Source organism: Cryptomeria japonica, chromosome 10 (assembly GCF_030272615.1).
Source record: "Cryptomeria japonica chromosome 10, Sugi_1.0, whole genome shotgun sequence".
In the NCBI taxonomy this organism is placed as follows: domain Eukaryota; kingdom Viridiplantae; phylum Streptophyta; class Pinopsida; order Cupressales; family Cupressaceae; genus Cryptomeria; species Cryptomeria japonica.
Genome location: NC_081414.1, coordinates 346,802,655 through 346,817,710, shown reverse-complemented (window position 1 = coordinate 346,817,710; position 15,056 = coordinate 346,802,655). Strand labels below are relative to the sequence as shown.

Genomic DNA, 15,056 nt, shown 5'->3' with positions numbered 1-15,056 from the left:
GCCACAAGACATAAAGGAGGAAGGGAGAAGGGTCAGAAACATAGAAGCAGGTCCCGGTTAGGGAAGGAGATGCTGTCACCAAGGTGAGGACCCCAAATGTGGTTAAAATTGTAGGAGTCACAATTTTATGACACTACAGTAATATTACAACCTGTCAAGGTAAAGTCACCTTGCAAGGTGTTCCATCTAAGACCACAACCTCATCATCCACAAAGAATGAGTATGACCTTGTAGATCAACTAGGGAAGACACCCGCCCTCATCTCCATCCTATCCCCCACACATAAGGTCATCCTTGATAAGACTTTGAGAGAAACTTCTGTACCCACTGATCTGAACGTGGAACAATTTCAAGCCATGGTGGGATACCTTTCTATTACGCATAGCCTCACATTCACAGAAGTTGATGACACATCCATAACCTAGCCTCATAATGCACCTTTACATATTGAAGCCTTTATATATTAAAAACTGAATAAAATGAGTCCTGATAGATGGGGGAGCAGGTCTGAACATTTGTACATTGAATACTATTAAACAATTGGTATATTCTGAAAAGGGTGTGAATTATACACATGCAATCACCATTAAAGCATATGATGACAAAGAGCGTTCATCCAAGGGCACAATCACCTTACCTCTTAGAGTTGGGTTAGTTACGAAGGATGTGGTATGTCAAGACCTTGACTTAGAGCTCACATACAATATACTCTTGGGATGCCCATGGATTCATGAAATGAAAGCTGTTCCCTCAACATATCATTAGTGTATCAAATTCCCACACAACGGAGTTGAAGTGACTGTCAAAGGTGATCTGAATCCATTCATATATTGCAATAACCTGCGATCTAGATCAGAAATAACAATTCCAGTTAATAGAGAAGCAAATCCATCCTTGACATATGTGGATCCAAAATACTTAAAAGCTTCTCCATCAAAGCAAGAAGAGCTCAAAGAAAAATTCAAGGTTAAAGACATGGGATGTGGTGAGTATATCTTTCATGTTGATCAACTCCCACTATCTCCTAAGACATTTAGTCGACATGAACAATCTATAAACAATTTGCAAGGAATTGGGTGTGAACCACCTAGTGTCGTGGCTACTAAGTCTGAATGCAAATCTCCTCTAGTGGTGCAAGAAGCTCTTGATATCAATAGTCCTAAGAGTGGTTCCAACAAAGAATCTATTGAATATATCACCAACCCTCTTGAGAACTCACATGGTCTTACCATTTCATCCATTCATTCCATTTCCACTTCGCTCCTAGGCTTGGATCAAGAAGAATCACAAAAGACCTTACTCATTGAGGATCAAAAATCAAGCTTTGAAAAGAGAAATATAAAAGTAAAAAATAAAGAAAAGTCCTTCAGTGCCAATAAAAATCAAAAGCTATTGGACTTTGCAAAAATAAAGGTCAAGGATAAAAATCCTATGAAAGAAAAAGAGAAAGAGTTGATCTCCCCTAATATCAAAATAACTGGGGGAAAAAGTTCTAAAATTTCAAGTAAAAAAGCATACTTGTTGATCCTAAGACCCCATCATGTCATGATACTTTCACTTCTTTTTGCAATCATAAGCCTTCATCACTCATCCACTTAATCGACACATCCTTTCCCTTCTGGCGATACATCATGCACCTTTAATGGAGCTTCCTCGAGGGACTTTGTTATCAGGGACGCCCAAACTTATTTAGTTGACACGCATACGAGATTGTGTAATCCACATGTTAGTAATTCTATCTCAGTTCCTTCATCAAGGGAGACAATCAAGGGAGCAACACATCATTTAGTCAAGGAATGACACATCTACAATCATAAGGTAAAGCCTCACACGTTTGAGGTAGGTGGCTTAGTTCTTAGAGAAAATCCTAGATATCAGCAAGACATATAGAAGAAGGGTAAGTTCGAACCAAATTGGCTTGGTCCTTACATCATCACAACAGTCTATGGATCAGGTGCATATCATCTTTTGACACCAGAAGGAGAACCCTTAGAAGATCATATCAACAACATGCACCTTCACAGGTTTTACATAGCTCTTCAAAATATCCTAATATCAAAAATACAAAAAAATAAAAAAATAATCAAAAATACAAAAAAATCATAAATAAAAAAATCATTACTTGGTGAAAACTTGGCAAACAGGCGCCTTGTGACACAATTTTTTTTGAAAAAAATAAAAAAAAGTAAAGAGAAATAAATTCGTCCAACGGTGCAAACCACTTCGGTGGCGCCCTGGGAAAGTACCATGGTGAAAACCAGGTTACTGGCGCCATGTGTAGAGACATTTCTCCTCCCTCCTTTAGGATTCAATCTCATTCTTTCACCTTGCACACACTCACAACCTATCCATCCATAATAAACTTACCCATTCCCATCATGGATTGTTATTGATCTACCTAAGATTGGTTAGCCATTCATAATAAACCTCCCTTTTCACCCTTTTCCTTCCATAATAGATTGAGTCCAATATGCAATTAGGGAAAAATCATAAATCTAGTGATGAAAGTGGTACCCTGAGCATCGCATGTTTTGAGGAGCGCATCACATGTTTTGAGGAGCATCGTCTTTTCATTCCTCCTTTTCATGCCAATCCCCAATAAAGTTATGTTCTCCTTCACAATAAAGTATCAATTTCATGGATTCAGTCAGTTTTAGATGAGACACAAGCAACAATGGGCTTTCAACAAATCAAATCTTTCAGCAAACTTTGGCAACAACATGTTTTTTCAGTATAATCGGTCCTTTATTAGGATAACAACATTGTGACCAAATTAAACATATGCGGAAAGAAACACAAATAACTTGAAGAGTTCATTGTGTGTTGGTGTCAAGTCTTGATTTTCTTTTGATTTCATCTTTTGGTGACATTTCTTTTAGCTTTTTTGGGATGTCTCTAACTAGAGATTATATCTCCAGGATGTCTTTGACTAGAAAGGCGAGGATGAGATATGTTCACCTATTATTTTGCTGTCTGTGGATTGTCTCTTAGTAATACTATGACTTGTCCAAGGATATGAGGACACTGTGAGTCTAGTGTGAACTGGGGCATTCCTTGTTTGCGACTATCTGGTCTCCATGCATATGGGTACAATGACTTTTTGGGTCAAACCTATACCTCGATTGTCATAACCTATTTGCCATAATAAAGCTCAATGACGATAAAGCACAAGAAGCTCTTTCACTTCCATATCTTCTATCTTCCATCCCCCTTTCGTGATTGACCTCCATTGTCCTTCTTGAGTCCGTGTAGCCCGCTATCACATGACTGAGTATAATGACACGACAAAAATATCTGCATTTCATGTAGTTTTCACCTGCATGCATCATCACATGTTAGCATATCTCATTTCATACATACATATATATATATATATATATACATACATACATACATATATATATATATATATATACATACATACATATATATATATATATATATATATATACATACATATATATATATATATATATATCACAATTACATTACATCTTGCATATATCATTGGATAGTATCTGCATCTGCATATAAAACCCAGAAAAGAGCAAAAATACAATGGATTTGATCATGTACATATTTGCATCCATATCATAAGCATCATAAAATCATCATAAAGCATATAGAACATCACATAGGAACCCATGCATATAGATTCTGCAAGGATGAGTCATCTCATATATATATATCAAAATCATAAGTGTCATGATACAATGATGTCAAAATCATATGGCTACAAAATCACCCAAAGGTGTCTACATCATCATACAAAAACTGATACAACCTGGATTATCTCGTCTATTCCCTCCTGTAGACCCTACGAGACCATCTTTTCACCAAAGCAGTTAACAATCTTGTGTTTGCCCGAATCTCAGGCATATACATAATGTATCTCAATCCCATCACCTTGGTCATGGTGTGGTCCTCAATAGTAATATTTGTTCGTAACCATTGTGTCATAGGGAATCACTCTCTAGACTCAATTTGGGGTAAGTACTCCTGCATCCAATTGAATCAATCGTGTCAATCCTAGTGGTACTCATGTTCATCACATAGTGCCTCTTATCTTATCCTATCCTAGCCTAGTGGTACCTATGTCCATCACATGGTGCTGCTCATTAGGCTCTATCCTAGTACTTATGTTTATCATATGGCGCTACATGCTAGTGTATATGTTTGTCACATTGCACTATATCCTATCTTGCTAGAGCACTCATCGGATTTTATCAATTAGATGGCTTATCCTATACTCAACTTAGCAAACCTACCTGTTTTAGGGCACTTGTTGAGTGAATCCTCTCAGCAGCTTATCTAATTGGCAACATGTTTATCACATAATTGTCAATTCTAGCCTTGTTTTCCGTTTGACTTCTCTAGGACACTTGTTTGAGTGAATCCTCTCAGCAACTTATCCAATTGATAGTGTATGTTCATCACAAAACTATCAATTTTGGCCTCTTAAGACATAGACACAATTTTGTTGATTCCTCTTGAGTCAGTCTTTTTCCTGTGTGACCTTGTCATCCTATCTTGTCAGTCCTTTCTAGCCTTTCTTTCTTATCGAGAGATTGTCTGCGATCTTCTTTCAAACATTTTCATCCAATCTATCGAAGGGGCATATCATTCCCGTCATGGGGCAACTTTTTATCAATTCATCTTATCTTCTTTGAAACAACGCGACAAGCTGCATTGTCTCAAAGATGGGCAAAATGTAGACACCTAAAATTGTCCTGTCTAATTAAATAATATTTTTATTTATTTAATTATTTTAAGCCTAATTCTTCTATTAATTAAATAAATCTTTATTTATTTAATTAATTCATTTATCCTTTTCTAGCCTTTTTTCCTCATTTAAATAAATACATTTATTTATTTAAATTGTCCTTCCCTTAAATTAAATAAATATTTTATTTATTTAATTGAATCCCACTTCTTCTATTAATTAAATAAATCTTTATTTATTTAATTAATTCATTAGCCTTTTCTACCTATGACACATGTCGTTCATCTCTTAATTCCTACACTACCTACCCTCTCATTATTTAATTATTTCTTCTACCTACCCTTTAATCCTATCCGGCCATTTATCTTTACAACTCTTAATCTTGTCCCTCCATTTCCTACAGTGTCTTCTATATAAGAGGATACTCTCCTTCATAATCATTCTAATAAGCTAATGAGCATTCTAATCAAGGTGTCTAATCAATCTTATGCAATCAAGCCTTTTTGCAATCAAGCTATCAACCACATTTCCGTTCTTAGTTGAGCTCTTGTGCATACATAAAATCTGAAAGCAAATATATCAAATAAGATCAATAGAGATAGGGAGACTGAAACCCTACTAGACATGTGAATGGTAATATTGCTTTATTTTGTTGATTACATGATCTTAGGTATCTCTATTGGTATTGGTGAATGTTTCATTGTAGGACTTAGATTGTTTGTGGTTGAATCTTTATGGTTTTACAATAGTTTATCATCACTTTTCACCATACACAATATTTATTTATATAAATTTAACTAAAGTCAATCTAAAATTCAAGCTAAGTTATTAAAATTAAATTCAAATTTATTAAATTTTATGTAATGAATATAATGAGTATATTAGATAAAGTTACATAATTTTTTTTAGGACTAATATATACCCTTTATTCTCTGATTGCTAGTAGTGTTTATCTTTACTTTAATCTATTTGGTAGTATGCATGTCTATGCTCATATGAAGCTAATTTGGTCAAATAGTCCTTGTGTTATGGTAGGGGTTAGAGATCTTCTATTTTTCGGTTACTTACTGGTGAGTTAGCTTTATGAGTTTTGTTTGGCTTCTAGCTGTGTGATGTCAGTTCTGTTGCTGCTCAGTTTTGCTATTTGTTGTTTGGTTTTGTGAGGGATAAGGACCCTTTCCCTACTGAATTATTGTTTACAATTATTCATATAATTTATTTCATCCCAATTATTCATATAAAACGTTTTTAGCCCCTTATAATTATTCATCTAAAACATTTTTATTGTCATTTTTTTTAAGTTGGAGAAAAAAAGTCTTAGAAAAAGTTACATTTGTATGAAATACATATATATTTACACTTTCTTTTGATTTTATTAAAAACTATTCAAAAAATATAAAAGATAATATATATATATATATATATATATATATATATATATATATATATTTGTAGGAACAATAAAAATATTTAAAACTATCGCATTGAAGAATAAAAAGGACAATCTAAATTTTTTATTTATATTGTCAATACACAAAAATAAACTTACATTATGTCAACTTTGAAAATTATTTTGTTTTTCAGTATAATAAAATATTATTTTTAAAGTCTTATCATAAAAAATTATCACATATTTTTGTATTAATAAAAAAATTAAAATGAAAAACATGTTAGAACCTATTTTATAACCATGCTAAAATTTTCACAATAGATAATGAATATGCTAAAAAAAAAACTCCATCCCATTATCGTTTAGAGGCATGCTTGAAAATAGTTATTGTATTTTCTGGTGGCATTTATTAAAGCCTTTTCTAAACTTTCTAGTTAGCAAGATTTGTTTTCTCAGTGTTCATCGAAATAATTTATCAGGCATTTATTAACGCTTATACAAATAATTCCACAGGCTACCTATCTACTACATGGTAAGATTTTTTACACAGTGGTGGAATGTTTAAAAAATTACTACACGATAAGATTTTTTACATGATGGTAAGATTTTTTTATTTAAATTTCTAGGCGGTACATCTAATCGAACATTTATAGCATTATTAATGCTATGTCATGTGAGCATTTGAAGCAAATTGTTTCCCACGAAATTATTGTCTGTCATGTTATGTTTGAAGGATTTCCAAGGAAGATCTATTGGTTTTTGCTCCATTTATGCCCCTAAGGACTCATCATCTCGAATCAAATTATGGGATTGAATGGTTAACAACCTCCCAATGGTAGAATGGGTTTGGGGAGGTGATTTTAATATGATGGAAAACCACCAAGATCGCAGCTGGTTCAGTCCTCTTAAACTCTCTCAAAAGGAATTTGATGCTTGAATCTTAACTAGAAATACTATGGGAGTTTCTAAGCCCATTTCTGCTAAGAAAGATGCTCACTCTCACCATTGGTTTACATGTTCCAACTCAAGAGATGGTGACTTAAGAAAGCTCAACCATTTGGATCAATTCATATAGCCAATTCTCTTTTCGTCATCCCATTTTCTCAAAACTCTAATATTAGAGTGGAAGTTGCTGCATCACTCTCAGACCATCTCCCCATTTTATTAACTTGTTGCCTTTCTCCTTTCCTTTCCCATCCCTCCAGTTTTCCCTAGAAGCTTAACATGTCTCACCTTATGAAACCTAATTGTCCTACCTCTTTAATCTCCATATGGAACGATATCCATAGACCTCCCCAAAATGAGAGCTGGATTCATTGGTGAAATGAGGCTATTATCCGCTGCACTTCTTACTTAAGATCTTATGGGAAAAAAACTAGCCAAAAGGAGATCTAGAATGAAAATGACATTAAGACATCAATTGGAAAGGAGTAGAACTCTTCTAATTTCAACACCAACCAACTTCTCTCTATAACATGCTGTTGTTGTTGCTGCTGAATCTAAATTAGAAGATTTGAATTTTATTGAGGTCAAGGAGATAAACTAAGGGTTAGACTGCATTGGATGAAAGGAGACAAAGGGACCAATTTATTTTTCAATTATCTCAAGACTAAACACTCCAAGGAAATAATTTTGTCCATTCATGATTAAGAGGGGAATGAATATGATAATCCTGATGATATTAAATATATTATCTTTCAATATTATCAACAATTGTTTATTGAAACAACTAAAAGAGATGGCCGATTCAAAAAGTCTTGGTATTGATGGCCTTAAGGATGTTTCCCTTAAGGATATGGCCAATTCAAAAAGTCCTGGTATTGATGGCCTTTCAACATAATTATTTAAAATATTATGGTCATTTATTAGGGAGGACTTCTATGAGGTCTATAAAGAAGCCTTAGCTAAGGGCTCCTTAGATCCTACTATAAATAAACTGATGATAAAACTAATTCCTAAAGGAAGAAATGAGAGCAATATTTCAGGGTGTAGACCGACTACTCTCCTTAATACATGAGCAAATTGTAATCCCTGAGCAAATTGGATTTACAGGAAGGAGATTCAGTTTAGACAACTTAGTGATTGCTTGAGAAATAGTTGAATGGGCTCAAAAAATAAGACAAAACCGCCTCCTTATCAAACTAGATTTTGATAAAGCTTATGATAGGATTAATTAAATATTTCCAAGGATTAATAATTATCTATACTCATTTGAAAAAAGACTTAAAATTAAATATAAATTGATTGGACAAGGAAATTTCACAATTCCACCAAAATTATTAGGAACATCATTCAACATAATTAATAAACCAATTTTGTTTTTAAATATAAATTAATAATAGATTTGAATATAAAAAGTACTTCGAAAGACTGTCCATCGAAGCAGAGGCGAGTTGTCTGTTTTGTTACTTATCGCTAGTCCTTTGACTTTATGGTCTTCAAATATGCGGCTTTGTGTGAAGTATTTATAATATTTTAATAAAAATATAATTCTATAATTAATAATTACAGAGCGCCCGTGGCCTAATGGATAAGGCGTCTGACTTCTAATCAGGCGATTGTGGGTTCGAGTCCCACCGGGCGTGTGTAGGCTTATTGCAGCCTTGCGTGTTTTATCTTTATGTTCAACTTTTCTTTTTATCTTTATGTTTTTGGTGAGAAGTGCATATTTGTTTTTATTTATGTATTTATTTTTATTTTGAATCTATTTTCATAGATTATATTTGTCATAATATCTAGTGTAAAAGTTGTTACTTAATTGAATCTTATTTTTATAAATTTAAAAAAATAATTTTTTTTGGTTTATTTATTTATTATTAAGTTCAAATTTGAATTTTTATGGTATGATCAATTTTTGTTAAAGAAAATATGAATTTGTGTTAAGGTAATGTGTTTAAGGATGATCCGACTTAATTCACTACAAATTATCATGAATAACAAGAGATACTTGTAATTTCAATTAAATTATTGTATCACAATTTGCAAAAAGTTATTGAATATCCTCTTTAAATATCTTACCATTGACATCTTAAATTTCTTTTCTACTTAAACATATAATCTTAATTTCTCTATGTAGTTTTCAAGTAAACTGTTTAATTTATTCTCATGAAGTTTTTCCTAAAGATCTTTTTAATAAGAGTACCATATAGATCAAGAGAGGGGCCTCCTCTTCAAATAAAAACAAGGTTAGGAATCCTCATCAATAACTAAAGGATGTTAGTTCTCAACCCAAACATTCGTTCCACACCAACACCTAAAGGAAATTGAACTTGATCATCAATATTCATTTGTTAAGCATCTTCAATATCTTTACTCTTAATGGATGCAACCAATTTTTTTTTAATAATAAAACTAAAAATATCATTGAAGAAACAAAGGCAATCTCTCAATCTATAAGAATGTTAATAACAATAAAAAGGTAACAAAAATTAGTAGGATAATTAATCTATTTTCAAACAAATTTTAACTTATGCTAGTTCACTTCTTAATAATTCAAAAAATATAAGGTTCACCCAAAAGTTTAGTAACTATTTTTTCTTTGGCTAAAGTTACCTAGGGAGAGGCCCTAGCTCAATAGAAAAACTTTATAAACTAGTTATTTTCTGGCTAGAAGGGACACCTACACTACAAATGAAGAAAACCAATCTACATGCCAAAAACAAAAGAATGAGGGGGAGAAGAGAGGTCAATTAGAATTTAAATCCACACATTATAGTCCAACAATTCACTAAGTTCTAGCAATATGAAGTTTCCACCAATGTAGTGGGGATAATAAGACAAATCTATGGCCCCAAAAGCTTATACATTGTGAGAAGGAAATCCTTTGCATCCATCACTACTACATTTTTTAGACCCTTGGGAAAATTATTAGTCCAACATTGTAGCAAGGAGATTCACCCTTAGGTTTTTGGTCTTGTTTGACACCTAATTCCTTGTCCTTTTAATATATAAAAAGGTTACCTCATCCAATTTTAAGACTAGCCAATGCGTTTCTTCAATGATCATTCTAAGGCACCCACATTCAATTTTTCTAGAGTTTTAATTAATTAATCAAAATGTGAGAATATCCTTACATAATGAGTCTCTTACATCCCTCTATTACAACTATTTCAAAACTTTTAAGAAAATCCACTCCTTCCACTTGATTGTTGGTGTCAATGCTTACATCTATTTCAAAAATTAAAATGGACTTTCCAAATTCATCACAAAGGATACATCCTCCACCTATCAAACCTAGACTACCCTTGGTATCTACATTAAAATTTATTTTAACAAAACCCTTAGGAGGGGGAGACCAAATCATATCACATTTCCTAAATAAGGACAACCAACCCTATTAAGTTAGGGACACTCTTCTTATAACTCCTACAATGTATCACACTTTACTGTTAGGAATCAGGTGTTGTACACTTGGTATAATGTATTATTTGTTATTGCATGTGGTGCACCTAGGGGAACCTAAATGGACATGCATCACTAGGAGTTAACATTCTTGGGGCCACTTTCTGTGTTGTATGTAACATTGAAAAATATATTTAACATTGGTCTCACATTGGAGAAATGTATTTATTTTAATATTTGAGGAATATAAATAAAGTGAAAACTTAGTACCCAATATTAAATGTGGGGTTAATGGTTTTGCAACTCATGGTATTTCTTACATGGTTTTATATAATACCACTTGGTGGCTTTGTGGGAGCTTGTTTCTATAAAATAAATCACAAGGGTAGTTGTCTAATTGGCTAATTTGGCTAAGGGGTAGAGAGCATCTCTTGTTGCATTTGTGAGGGTTTGAAGCATGACATGAGATGTGTAATTACATGCTTGTTCACATGGACTGCTTGTAGAGAGCTTGCGATTCAAAGGTGTACATGGATGTATTGCGATGTTGCATTGTTGAATAATATATGGAGGATGGATGCTTTTGGAGGCTAGGTTTTCCCCCCTTGAGGGCTTTCCTAGGGTATATCTTGCATCATCTTTGATGGGTATGTTGTCTATTCTTTTGCATATGGATTATTTTTGAAAAAATGTCATTATTGTTGGAGTTATTTGTTCCACCCCACAAACCCATGAATCATCTACAAGAAAATCTGTATCACAAATGAAGAAAGGAAGCCATGATTGATGCTATGTAACCTTGAGATAGATTTATTCAAAGAGGAATATAATATTGAGATTAACCTACACATGAATTGGATAGATTACAATAGATACAAAGTATGCTTATAATGATAAAACCCTAGAGGAAGATTAAAAGAGAGCTTGAAAAGTGTCCACACTATAATGAATGAAAAAAAATGTGCTAAATAAAGCTCAATCTAACAAAAGATAAATGCACTCCTAAGTTTAGCTTAAGTGAATAAATTAGTTATGGACCTCATTATATAATTAATTAGATAATGTCCTAATTACTTTGAAATACCAACTTAGGGAGAAGCTAAAACCTTAAAGACGAATGCAAAGATGGATGCATGAATGCATGAATGGATGGGTCTCAATAACAAGACCCAATCAAGTACCTAAGTACAAACCAATGTAATCTCTCACAACTAGAGAAAAGAAGAAAAAGCTAGTGGGAGAAAACTCCTCTCCAAAAGAAAGAAAAAAAATAACTGCACTAGTGAAGAAGGAAAAGAGGACTTAATGTGACCCCCCAAGGATTGCTTCTGTCACAATAGTACAATGACTGTCCCCCCACAAAAGAGAGAAAATGAGAATAGGAATCCCCCCAATGAAGAAGTAGCTCCTGTGCCAATCATGAATGTTTGAAGATAGATCAAGATCCACTACTTGCAAATAACATTTCTCCCCTTGGGAAGAAAGAAATCCACAAGAGATATGAGAAGCTACTTCCATAAATTGGAAGAAATAGGAATCTAAATCCAAATACTGTGTGCCTCTATAAACTACTCAAATGTTGCTATGTCCATGAAATATGATGATGCCACACACCAATTAGGTACATGCCCAATTAATGTAGAAGGTGACAATCTAGGACTCCATGAAGGTTGATGTAAAACAATCTCCATAGGCAATGAAGATGGGTTGACAACATTGATGAGGCTATCAACTAAGAGGAGATGAATGTCCTCTAGATAATCATCCACATCTACAATATAAGACTCCATAAACTAGGATGATATGTTTGCAAGATACAAATCCCAAGTAGATGTGTTTAGAAGAACAATGTCCTATTACACTAAATCAATGGGGACCATGCATGTGCCAATTCCAAGGTCATTCTAGGAACAATAAAAGATAAAGATTGAGACAAGACCTCAATGTGAGGACTATGAATTGGAAGATAAGCCTTTGATCCATCAAAATATACAAGACCTACGATATACTCAAGCTCCTCCAAAGTACATTATTATCAAAATATATACAATGTGCATGTGGAAGAGGATAAGACAATATGCTACAAGATCCTCTAGGAATGGAGAGATATGAGGTTCTCCACACATATCCCAAAGTCCAGTCCAAAGTGCATGCAAATAATCAATATATGATATAGCCCATGTAGTGGCATGATCAATACCAAACAAAATCAATCCTACAATATGGTCTATGATAATACCCCAAGATGTGCTACCTCCATATGTGATTGGTTCAAGTATGAGTCCATACAAATAAGGCAAAATATCTAGCCACTTGAGATGTGTTAGGATGCTGTTTCATTGATTCTCATAATTATCCTTTTCTAGGATGAAAAAAACACAATGAATATTAAAGCCCATAATAACTCTTTAAATGAAATATTTAGACCCCCAAAACCCTAGTTTATGCAAAGTAGATCAAATAAAGACCTCCCCTACAAAAAAATCCATTCTAGATGTCAAAATGTAACACTAATTAACTAGACAATGAAAAAACAAAATGAATAAAATATACATGGGATAATTTTTGGAAAAAGTGTGGATTTGCATATGAAGAGCTTTGAATCACCTTTCAAATGTCACAAGAATCATGAAAATTAAAAAATACTAGTGAAAAGATATGAGCTCATAAGTTGGAACTATATATCTAACTTTGATTAAGCATAACAACATTTTGGAGCAAAATATAAAGATGAGACCACCATTAATAGAAATTCTCAGAATTACCTTTCTAACAATATCTCGTCTGCTCGATTTCGACACTGTATGCAAAATTTATAGCAAAAAGAAAAGCAGGCTAAATTTAGCTAGTTGATAACTATCAATCATGACCATTCTGATCTAAATTTGGAAAAAAATACTCTTTGCATGCAAAATTGGATAGATACCTAGATGGTTTTTTATGGATTATGAACAAAACCAAAAAAATATTTTTTCTCAAAAATTTGTAGAGAAAAAGTTAGACCAAATCTTGGCATTTTCTTTTTTTTTGGTGCTATTTTTAGCTTTATTTTTTTCTCTTTTTTTTTTCAATTTTCTTGTAAAAATTGCCAAATATTGACAAAAAAAGAGTGAGCTAGATGGTTTTTTATGGCTGTGAAGAAAACCCATAAATTGTTTTTCTTCAACACAAGCCTATTATTCTCCTCAAGGTTGGATCTTTTAAAAAAAGGATAAGAACTTAGCAGATCTAGAGCACTAATTCTATATTGGAATTATCTTTTCAACTCCATAAGCACATAAATCACATGAGAAGAACACCTATCACAAATGAAGAGAAGAAGCCATGATTGATGATATGCAACCTTGACAAATATTGATTCAAAGAGGAATACAATATTGAGATTAACTTGTAAATGAATTGGATATATTACATGGATACAATGTATGCTTATAAAAGCATAATGATAAAACCTTACATGTAAACCCTAAAGGAAGAATTAATGACAACTTGACAAGTTTCCACATCATAACGAATGAGACAACATGTGTTAAACAAAGCTCAATTTAATAAAAAACTAATGCACCTCAAAGTTTAGCTTAAGTGGATAAAGCAATAAAGGACCAAATTATATAAATAATTAAATAATATCTTAATTACTTCAACAATTATATGGTTGCATATTTTCTAATATTTAGTATCTGAGCCATGGTTCTGGTTATACCAACCTTGGTTGAACAAATCTAGTGCAAAGTTGAATCTAGGGCTTTGCATAAAGAATGAGGACATGACAAGATATGAGGGTTTTGTGTAGGCCATTCTTTGCAGATTTGGGGTTTTGGAATTGTAGATTTATGGATTTTTTTTGTAGATATGGGTTTATGAAAATTTGTTTTAGAAAGGGCTTTTAATGGATGTTAATTATGAGGGTTTTGTGGGGGAGATTTCATAAATTACCCCCTTGAAAAATACAAACATCACTATTGGATCAAAGATGCACAAGAGATGAATTTTGACATAAAATTTGACCTATTTAGGTGAAGTTGGAAAAATAAAATTATTTGCCCCAACCCCCATCGTATGACCATATGATGGTGCTGGTTATAGAAAATTTCATAAAAAAAGTTTATATTTTATCTTATTACTTGCAAGTTTTTCCCTACCAACTTTAATTTTTTTTTATTTCTTTATCTGTTTGAAAATGTTTGAGGCAACGTGGGGGAGGGGGAGCTTGAGAGGCCCATAGACCTCCTATGTCATATGGTACATGCAGTAAGCAGCTACCTAAAAGTCCTACAATAAGAAAGTATCTAACAATCCTACGTATTGTAGGTTGTTGAACCCCCCCTGTGGGGGAACCCTAGGGCAAGGTCTACCCCCTTAAATTTTTTTTTTTAAATTTCTCCCAAATTAATTTCAGAATGCCACCCGTATAAATAAGTTGTTGAATTGAAAATTGAAAAATTAGAGCATATTGGATTTTTTTTGGAGTCTGGGCATCATAGCTTGCATATAGCCTAATAGGTTAATTTTTTCACAAAGCATAACTTGGACATATGATGCTAGTTTTTCAACTTCTTATAGTCATTGGAAAGGTGGTTTAGATAGTTCTGAGCACTATGT

The 15,056-nt window shown here is 33.1% G+C and overlaps 1 non-coding gene across 1 annotated transcript; it reads left to right on the top strand.

The window, feature by feature from the left end:
• Positions 1 to 8,625: 8,625 nt before the first annotated feature.
• On the top strand, positions 8,626 to 8,698 carry TRNAR-UCU (transfer RNA arginine (anticodon UCU)). The gene has a single exon. It is a non-coding gene; the product is annotated as a tRNA-Arg (tRNA).
• Positions 8,699 to 15,056: the final 6,358 nt, after the last annotated feature.